Source organism: Hibiscus syriacus, unplaced genomic scaffold (genome assembly GCF_006381635.1).
Source record: "Hibiscus syriacus cultivar Baekdansim isolate YM2019G1 unplaced genomic scaffold, ASM638163v2 tig00117032_pilon, whole genome shotgun sequence".
NCBI classification, from domain to species: Eukaryota; Viridiplantae; Streptophyta; class Magnoliopsida; order Malvales; family Malvaceae; genus Hibiscus; species Hibiscus syriacus.
In genome coordinates this window covers 1,323,843-1,335,177 of record NW_024063532.1, presented here as the reverse complement: position 1 = coordinate 1,335,177, position 11,335 = coordinate 1,323,843, and positions in this window count along the sequence as shown.

Genomic DNA, 11,335 nt, shown 5'->3' with positions numbered 1-11,335 from the left:
CTATTAAAAAGCCGACTCTTCCAACTCAATTTGTTTCATTTGGATACAATAATTACTATTATTAGCTGCATTTTTGTATAAATATTGTGTAAATAATAATTGTAATATCTGAAATTTACAAGTAACTCTTATTTATTTATTTATTTATTTATTATCTTATCGTGTTTAAAGGTTAATTATCCCTCAAAATAATTATAAATATGTTATGTGCATAAATAATACAAATTTAAATAATTAATATCTATTTCCCAATAAAAGTTAATAATTAATTCAAATAATACAACTTCCAATTTTATTATTAGCTTTTAGCATTTTTGTTGTTGTAAAAGGGTTAAGCCCAATAAGGTAATCTCAATTTAGCCCACATAAAAAGGGCTAAGGATTGTGTGAAGAAAGTTAATATGATTAATATTCATTTATCGAATTAATTTTTTAAATGTATTTTAATAAAATATTTACTCTCCATTATAATTTTTATTAAATTTTTAATGTTTAATTATAAATATAATATTTTTATTTAATTAAAAAATAATACAATAATTGTATTTGAATGATAATTGATTTAAACAGTTTTATAAATAATATTATATCCTTAATAATATTTTAATTTTATACCATAAACAAAAATATTTTTATATTATAAAAAAGCTATTTTTTATATTATATTTAAATAATTTTATTTTTAAAGCCTTTCGATCGTGAGGGTTAAGATAACCTCGAGAGTGTTCTTTTCCGAGTTCTTTCAAAGTTCCAAAGGGATTAAAATAAATTTCTAATGTAGCAGACTGCTCATAAACTTGATATTTTTTTGTCATTGATATGTAATTATATTTATATATAGCTACTTTGGATTTAGTTGCAATTATTATAACAATTTCAATAAAGGTATATTTGAAGAATAAGGTGGAAAAATGAAGATATTTTGTTTTCATTTTCGTATATAGACATCATGGACAAACGCAGAATTTTATGTTAGAAGAAACGAACTTATAAAATTTTAAGTGGGAGAACTTATAAAATTTGGGAAAGGGGAAAACATATTTTCAATAAAAAAAATATAAAATATACATCTAAAATATATAAGAATTTAAAATTTTTAAGGGATGATAGACTCCTACCCATCCCCTCTAGGTTCATCATGTATATGGTAAAGATTTTAAACAGAACCCTCCCTAAGTCGAATCATAAAACGTAACATTTCTTTGAATGCAATAAAACAAATGTATGTCAAAGCATCGATTGAAACTCTTCTGTTTTATTCATGCCTTAAAGATTTTAATTTTAATTTTTACTATAATTGTATACGTTAAACATGAAAAAAAAAAAGTATGAAAATCCAATTACTGATTTCCTTGTTGACACAAAAGAATGGAGTAATTTAAAAAAAATACTAATTTATTTAAAATAAGAAATATCTTAAATTACAATAAAGATTTATAATCATAATAATAAATTAAGTATATAATTAGGACAATTTCCTATAATCATTGAAATAAATTTATTAACTTAAGATCACATAAGGACCATATAAAGAAATATTAAAATATAACCAGAAAATTTGAACAAAAATTGATACAAACAGATCTGATTGCATTGGTAAACGAATCACAAAAGATGATTAAACTACTAAAAGACCACTGACAAACCGTAAATCAAACTCGAATGACGTGAAAAGCTATGACGCATAACGAGTAGTCAAATTCAATCCGATGGTCCAAAACAGAGAATATCAACAATATAACAAATAAACGTCATCTTAATCAATCGTAACGATGTCTAATCAATCATTAGAAAAAGATAAGTGAAAACAATAGTCAAACAATCGAAAAACGTGTCAAAAGATATAAGAAAACATACGAGAAAGACATAGGAAAACATATTATACATACATATTTATTGAAAATAAAAAAAATGATAATAAAAAATACTGACGGTCGACAACCAATATTAAAGTTAATGTTATCGACTATTAACAAAAATAAAAAAAATATACGACTTATTAATAAGAGAAAATTATTTAATAAAATATTATGTACATACTATATTTGAAGATTTTATATTGAGTAATATATTATTTTTTTGGTAATAAACAAATAAGCCACTTAACAATGGCTGGAACTGCTTAGAGCAGCCTTATCAGAATCCAGTAATTTATGAATTTCTTGGGGAGGTTGCGTGAAGGACAGAAGGCCAATTTCCATCTTGCGTCTGAGCCGTGCCAAAGCGTCTGTCAGCCTGTTAGACTCCCTGGGCATATGAGTAAAGGCAAGCCGCCATTTTCGATTAGTGTAGTTACAGATTCTTCTGAGGATAGTGCTTTCTCTTGAACAGAGTTGGGGAGTTAATTTGACGAACGGCTTCAAGGTTGTCAAGCTCCACCACCAAATGACGGATGCCATATTTCCAGGCGACCTCAAGGCCGTCAAGCTCCGTATGATAAGCAGTGCATCGATCAATATTTCTGGTGTAACCTGTTACCCAATCTTCACTACTGTCCCGAATAACGCCGCCTCCACCAACTTCCATATCATCAATACACATGGCTCCATCAGAATTAAGTTTAAAAACTCCAATTGAAGGAGGCAGCCAGGACCCTTTCTTATATTGCCGGTTGGCTTGCTTTGCAATCTGATGGCTATCTTTTAGAGAAGCAGCCCAAGCTCTAGCCGATTGGAGAATGGTTACCAAAGTCCAAGGTTGCCCATTGAACACAATACAATTCCTTTACTTCCAGAATCTCCAAAGCAGAATCCCAAAGAGATGCCTCCACCTGAAATCAACACAATTAAGAGAACTGTTTAGTCAAATTAAAATGGAGCCAGTCCTTTAGGGAGCTATTGAAGAAGTCCAGCGATAAGCTTCTCGGGACCAACGTTTCCCAAACAGTCCGAGTGTGGGGACAATCATGCAAAACATGGATGGTGGTTTCATCAGCTAAGCCACAGATCAAACACCGAGGATCGACCAAGAGCCCACGTTTATTCCGTTCAACATTAGTCATAATCTTGTTATGAAGAACAAGCCATAAAAATTATCGGACACGTGGGCCATCATAGCCCCAAGCAATGTTCCAGTCCTTGCTGCATGGATCCCACTTGTCTTGCTGCATTAGATTAAAAGCATATTTGACCGTGCAAATCCCAGATTTATCCCACCTCCATGTTGGAAAGTCATCTCCCAAGGAATCACTCGGTGGAGGGACTCTAAAGACAAACTTGGCCATCTCCTCACTTAAGACTTGTTTAATTTTTGTAGTATTCCAATCTCCTGTTTCAGTGACCATATCACGAACAACAACATGAACATGAGGAAGCTGGTCCAAGGTGGCAAGATCGACTAGAGGTCTCATACCCGGAATCCAGGAATCAAACCAAAAGCTTGTGTGACAACCATTACCCAACGACCAACAAATGTTTTCACGAATACAAGACCAGACGCGCGCAAGGGACTTCCAAATAAAGGAACCATTTTTCACCACATATTGCATGGGAACAATCTCTTTAACTTTATATTTAGCTCTCAAAAGTTTAACCCACAGAGTATCCGACCTCATAAGCAGATTGAAACCTAACTTCACTAGAAACGCCTCATTCTGAGGGTAAAGAGGTCGAACCCCAAGTCTTCCGTTAGTGATAGGTTGGCAACATGTATCCCACTTGACAAGGAACGCTTTTGGAGCTTCAACCGTCCCACCCCAAATGAATCTTCTTGCAATATTCTCAATCTGATCGCAAACGCCTTTAGGAATAATCTTTGTTTGCATATTGTATACTATGTCCTAGACGCTCCATACACATGACAAATAGATACAGAGAGAGAGGGCATCCCTGACTAATTCCTCTAGAGGGGGGGAATTCCTCAGAGAGAGAGTCGTTCCAACCGACTTGATCGTAGGCTTTTTCTAAATCTACTTTGATAGCCATCCAGTGGCTTCCGCCTTTTTTCAGTCTCATCGAGTGGATCGCCTCTTGATCAACTATAATGTTATCAGAGATATTTTGATATGCAATAAAACTCGCTTGGTTTTGAGCAATGAACTTGGGAAAGATGGCCCGAAACCTGTTAGCAATGACTTTCATAACCAATTTACAAAGGACAGAACATAAACTAATAGGCGTAAAATCAGCAAAAGTTTTAGGATTGTCAACCTTGGGAATGAGAACTACAAGGGTCTTGTTTAGCTCAGGCTCAATAGAGTTACCATTAAAAATACCTCTAACCCAAGAGCAAACAGAATCACCAACCGTCGCCCACTGACTTTGGAAGATGGCATGAAGACCATCTTTCCCTGGGTCTTTGAGAGGATTCATATCAAATAGGGCACTTTTTACCTCCGTATCGGTTACCATAGCACCGAGAAGCTCCAGGTCAGCACCAGTAATTTTAGGGAACGTGCCACGCATTCGGAAGGTGCCAGTGCGCCTTCCGTCCTCACGATAGAGCTTGGCAAAGAAAGTAGTCGCTTCATAACAAAGAGTGTCATCTTCAAAGCACCAATCACCGGAGTGGATTTTTAAAGCTTGGATCTGATTAGTCCTGCAACGAGCAAGAGCTTGACTATGGAAGAACCTGGTATTTCGCTCTCCTTTCAACAGCCAGTTACTTCTAGTTTTTTGTTGAATAATATCAATAAGCAACTCTTTATCAATAAGATAGGCACTCTCGTATCTGTTCATGGCCTCTTGAATGGAAGCCAAATGATTCTTGAGTCGTTTCTATTCTTGGATAATATGGCCATAAACGTTCTTGTTCCAAGAAGATAAGGATATCGAAATATTATGCAAAGAGTTAACGATATTACCTTCGATCTGCCAATTATCACGGATAAATTGGTCAAACTGGGTATGCTTGGTCCATGCTGCTAGAAAGCCGAAAGATCTCAGACGAAAGGAAGGGATGGCGCCACCAGTCTGTAAGATAGAGGTCGGTGGTCTGACTTGATGCTAGGAAAGTGCAGGACAGTCGACTCCGGGGCTAACGCATACCATTCAGTGTTAGCAACCATATCAGTGAGCTTATGAAGGTCCAAAAAATCTTGAAAAACGTACACCCTCTTCCAGTCCTCCTCCCACAACGCTTCTCATCAGTGGAAAGAATGGAATTAAAATCGCGAGCCATTATCTACGAAGCGCCTCTAGGGATCAAAGAAGGGTTCATGTCTCTCCAAAGAGCCTTGCACTTCATCCTGTCCGGGCTGCCATAGACTATGGTGGCAAAGAAGGAAGTGGCCGAAGTGTTCTACATAACTCTTGCCAATATGAACCGAGGATGTAAGGCCACAACATCAACCGTTAGCATGTTATTCCAAAGAAGCCAAATGCCCCTCGAGAATCCGGTTGCCTCCACCCTTAAAGATTTATCATAGCCGAGCTTCGCAATGGTGCTATCCGCCTTTTGACCACGGACCTGCGATTCTAAAAGAGCCACCGAATGTGGTTTGTGGTCTTGAGAATACTCCTTGAAAATTTTGGGAAACCTCGGTCCTCCACTACCCTGACAATTCCAAGAAAATAATTTGAATTCCATAATAAAAGGGTGGGAACGAAAGTTACCTTTTACTAGTCCAAGCCGATCTTCCTGGTCAAAAACCAAGTGAAGAACAAATGGAAGAATAATTCCAAGAAAATAATTTGAATATCCTAAACTCTCACAAACTGCCAATTTAATCTCCAAGTAAAGCGGGTTTTCCACCCAATTTCCGAGTCTTTTAGCCAAAGAAAGCAAGCAAGAAAAGACAACATTCCTGCGAGGAGCTACGTTAATCCTGCAGAGAGGGCAAGTGGGACGAACTCTGAGCCATGCATCAAGGCACTCAACATGAAAACGGTGGTAACGACCGGAGCTTCTCCCTTTTGCAGACCTCGCTAAGGCAAATCACGCACTCATCTTCACGGTTGCTTCCCTTGTCTCCACACCATTTCTTGTAAACATGGAGGCAACCGACGATGAGGAGAGCCGTGAAAATGAAGATTATTGGGAGCATATCAATTACTATCTGCAAACCTTCAAATTCAAGCAAGTTTGTTTCATTTGCAATGGGGAAAAAGATACAGTTCCAGTGAAATTAAATTTATTTGTCGTGGGTTCGAGACTTGCAGTCAGATTTATGGTTCTCTTTCATGGAATGCAAAGGAAGACCAATGAGAGGCGGGCTGACCGCTGCAGTGTGGAGTGTGGACAGTACGTTGAAGGAACCCGCAGGAAAGGGAAACGAAGCTGGATAATTGACCATAATCTTATACAAGTTGAATACTTATTATGATTATAGGCTGTTGTTAACTACAACTTGTCTGCTCACAACAATCGGCTATGTGTCTCATTCACAAATTTCTAAACGAGTAAATACATGACCAATTATTTTTATTTTTCAATTTTTTTGAATTATGTATTAATTATACTTATTTTCATATAAATGAATTATTTTTAAATAATGTGTGTTACATGTGAATGTAGGTGTTTAATTATATATATATAAAGAATAAAATATTTGATATCACACTATAGACACCCATTTTCTTAAAAGATAGAATTGGCAAGAGTTCATCTTCTAAGAGGACTCTTCCACCACCATATCTTTTAAAGCAACAACCACACCAACAAACGTGCAACAACCGAGCAAGGAGTCTAGTTGCATTAGGATTCTATTGTAAATAGGATTCTAAAAATAGTTAGTTTTTTTCACTATAAATACATGTAATCCTCCCCATTTGTAAGACACGATTTACATACGAGATACAGAGGAAAGCACGAAAAAATACAAAGGTTAATCTATTGTAAACGATTCGAAAAGGAAATAAAATGTAGCATCTTTTTTACATTGATTCGTTCATTTCTCGCATGTGCATGTTATTTTTATTGAGATTTGGTTTGAATAACCCAAAGCGTGGGTTGCGCCGATGAGTAAAAAGGGGTGGAGTTTCGAAGTTTCGAATCTAGATCTACTCCCGAGGCATGTTCATTTTTTAAAGTATTTAATATTCCCCTAAGTCAATCTTAATCTTTAATTTACCTTGAAATTTACCCTTTAATTTTACTTTTATATTAATTTCGTCCCCTATATATATATTTTTAATTATATTTTTGTATTTATTTATTATATTCCTCTTTTTTTATTTATATTATATATATCTTATATCATTATATATATATATATATATATATATATATATATATATATATATGTATATATCTATATATATATATGTATGTATAGATATATTAATTTTTCTCCATTTACTATGTATATATTTTTTCTTAATATTATATTTTATACATTTTTATATATTTTCTTAATATTCTATTTTTGTTTTTATTTATTTATATATATATTATATTTTTACTTTATTTTATTTTTTTCTATTATTATTTTTCTTAATATCATGTATATCTTTATTTTTTATTTGTTTTACTTAGTATTATATATTTATTATTTTTACTTATTTTAGTAAATACTACTTTATATGTACACATTATTTTTATTCCTTTTTAATTTCTTTTACCTTTTTTTTATTTTTTTACTCCATTAATTTTTTCCCTTTATTTGTGTCTTTATTTTTTAACATTTTATTCATTTTTTTATTTTTTTAATTTTTATTATTATTTTTTACTTGTTTTGTTATTTTTCATTTTTTCTTGTTTTATTTATTATTCTCACGTTTGCACACTTGCTATCATAATTCGATTTTATACTCCGCTACGAATCTAACGTTTTTATCTTTTAAGGGTATTCAAATCAATCAATTGTAAGTAATTTGAATCGGGTCTGTTAAATTTTAATTTTAATTTTGAATTTTTGCAACTAAGACAACCGGCAAATTAATTGGTACCGAAAGGGCAGTTAAAGGGTGTTAATCATTCCTTGACCATAACCAACTCCCGAACCCGACACATTTATGGTAAAAACGCAGATCAGGTAAGATGGTGTCCGACCCACCTAAATTCATTTTAAAATGGTCGGTGGCGACTCCAATCCACATTTTTCAAGTCGAAGCCCAATTCCATGGCCCAACCGAAAGACGGTTACGACAGCTTGGCGACTCCACTGGGGAAATGTAAGTGAGTCAGGCCGAAATTAATTTTTGGTTGTCTTTTTATGCAAAAATGGTAAATTTAAATTTTAATTTATTCATTCGATTCCAATTACTTACCTTTGATTATTTTTCAAATAAATAGTTGTACTGACATTTTTTTGATGATTTCATATTTTCAAAATTTTCATCTAAGGACCTATACCCGAGCTCCGAACCCTTTTAAGTGGGGGTGAAAGCGATGCCTTCGTGTGAATTTATTCACCGTGTGGGCCTAGCAAGTAGCCTTCGGAATTCATATATCTTATGTCTTCGTGTGAATTTATTCACCATGCGGGCACAAGGGAATGTTTCCTCTCGAGTTTAACTTAGTCCACATAAGCTTGTAATGGGCTTAAGACTAAGGGTATGGCAAGCCCAAGGGAGCACCAGCAAGGAGAACTCGGGTACCTTCTGTAGAACCTAAACCGGGAGAATACAGAGAATTAGAACCCACCCTAAAACCTCATTTCAAACCCTAGGCTATTTTTATTTACTGCTTTACTTTCTGTTCAAAGCATACGAACTAAACAAATATGCGGTTAGGATTTGTTTGAAATTAACATGCGGGATAGAGATCATGACCGGGTAGGAATAATAACCATGTGGAGTAGATATCATGTGGGGTAGGACTTTTATTTTCATGATTGTTTTTTATTATTTTCACCTCACTAACCTCTTTTCATTTTTTCTCTTTTTTATTTTGTTTTCATCGTTTGCATCATTTAAAAGAGGTGTTGATCCATAAAAAATGTGTTTGTTAAAACATGAATAATCTGCATTAATGGACAAAGGGGTTGTAATACAAGAGGTGAAAAATGCAGGGGTTTGGCTATGGTCAGAAAAGACTCAGAAAGAAAATGAGGATAATCTGCAAGACAACTATGTATGACATTCGATCAAGAAGACATGGTGCCCATAATCAAGTACATCAAAAGTTAACTTCTCAAAAATGGGTTGACAAAGGTGGCAGGGGAAAGACGAGAAAAAGGTTACTGACCTCGAGAGTCTATTCAAAGACAACAAGAGCAAGATGGCAAGTCACTGTCGACAAATTCAAGAAACAAGCAAATGAACTTCGGATAATCCCTTTGATGGAGGATTTCAATTGAATTTCCGATTCAGCAAAGGATGAATGCCAGAGATGCAGTCATTCGACACTTTTTGGGAACCAGTACAAAAAACAACTCAACATTTTCACGGTTCATCCAGAGAGGCCGGAGTGGTTCAACAGGTTATTCAACCGGTGAAAGACGAAGGCAAATGATTAGTTAACCTGTTCCGGGTCTAGAGGATTTAGTCCGGATTTAACTTTAAATATGTTTATTGTCTCTTAAAAGATAAAACACTTTTGTCCCAATAAAGGTTATTTACAATAACATACATGTTTTTGGATCAATGCCTCGAACATTTCATGCATTTTTGCATTTTGCATTTTGCATATACATTTCATTTTTAAGCATTTTCATAAACATGAAATTTCTTCATGGAGAATTCGATGAAGTGGTTTTAACCACATGACACCACATGGAAGCAAGATTGTAACATCAAAAGAAAAAACTGAAATGAATGAGCTCGATCAGCTGGTTGTACGACTAAGCCTGCCAAGATGATCTGAGAAAATAGTCCACATATTCTAAGGGCTACGATGTTCAAGCTGATTTCAGTTGCCACATAGGATGCTCCAAACATTTCTTTGAGAACTATAAGGCGCTGAAGCGCGAGATCTAAAACCTGATGGGTTCAGGGACACGGACAGCCAAAAAAGTGGCATTGCATATATCATTGCACTTAGAGGATTGTTTTGTTTGAACACGTCTTTGATCTTTCATGTTCGCTTAATCTCTTAAACGATTTAATTTATGCTACTTTCTAAGGTGGAGCAATTGAACAAATCTTAATCTTTAGTTTTTCGAATATTAAATGAATTAAGGATTCTTTTAATTCTTCAAGAATTATGGATTTTTGACACATGACAAGGTTAGACCTTTCTTATCCTGTCTCAAACCCTAAAATAAAATACATTGATTCTTGACCCAAAATAACTCATGGTCATTACCAAAAAGACCAAAATTTGACATTACCTCCCTTTGAAATTTTTTAACAATGCTTTTATCTTTTTGATACACCCATACCTTTCTTTGAGTCAATAAAGTCACATCATTGTCTTTTTAGACTCAAAATTGACATTTTTATACCATTAAAACCCAAGGTATTGAGTTGTTCATTTGAACATGAGCATTCTTCTAAGACACAACTTGGGGCATCTCGCAGGAAGCCTGAACATTGAGACATGTTGGGGGCAAGAAGTAGAAAGAAGAATTCACTCGAAATAATTCTACCATGCATTAATTACACTATTTTCATGTGAATAAAATTAATCATAAAAATCTATCCCCCTGGGGATACCACTTCTGTGAGGACTTCCATGTATGAAATGATGAACGGCTTTCTTTCTTCATCCCTTCACAACAGGAAAAAATATATATCCCTTGTGTCCCCTTTTGAGCCTATAGTATTTTTCTTCTGATTCAACCCTAACCAAGGATCACCCTCCACACTAAGGGCAAGGTGGAGAAAATCTGCTCGCATGAGTGAAGACATTGATTCAGATGAGATACCGAAAGGTGAATCAAATGCCAAGTGCGAAGATTCAATCAGAACAAAAAGACAAAAAAGAGAAAAAAACAAAGAGAAAATAAAAAAGAAAAAAAGGAAAATTAAAGAAAAAAGAAGACAAGATGCATATGCAAAGATTCTCTCGATTCAAACGACGCATCGAGATTTAAATTATGAGATTGATCAAGCACAATCATTTCCGAATCACTGAACCACTTCACTCAAAGATCATAGAGCATCAAATGAGATTGATCAAACACAATCATTTCTGAATTACTTCATCACTCTACTCGAAGATCATGGAGCATCAAGAGAGAGACACATACGAGCAGATTCAAATTGAGCAAGATATGATCGAAGACATCAGAATGAATTGATCCTTGGTTCAATCACCCTTAAACACTTATTTGGGCCTTTTATCCCTTTCTTTTATAACCATGAACCAAAACCTACGTTACGTGCCTTAAAAGTCCCTTTTAATCATACATAAAGTTCTAAATAGAAGAGACTGTCTTCAGATTTCATACCGCCCATCAGGATTAATCTTTATTTGTAAAAAATAGTGTAATTAATGTATGATAGAGAAAAATAGCAAATGGGGTTCAAGACGTAAATTACGAATGACGTCTTGAAACCAAAGGAAGATTCAA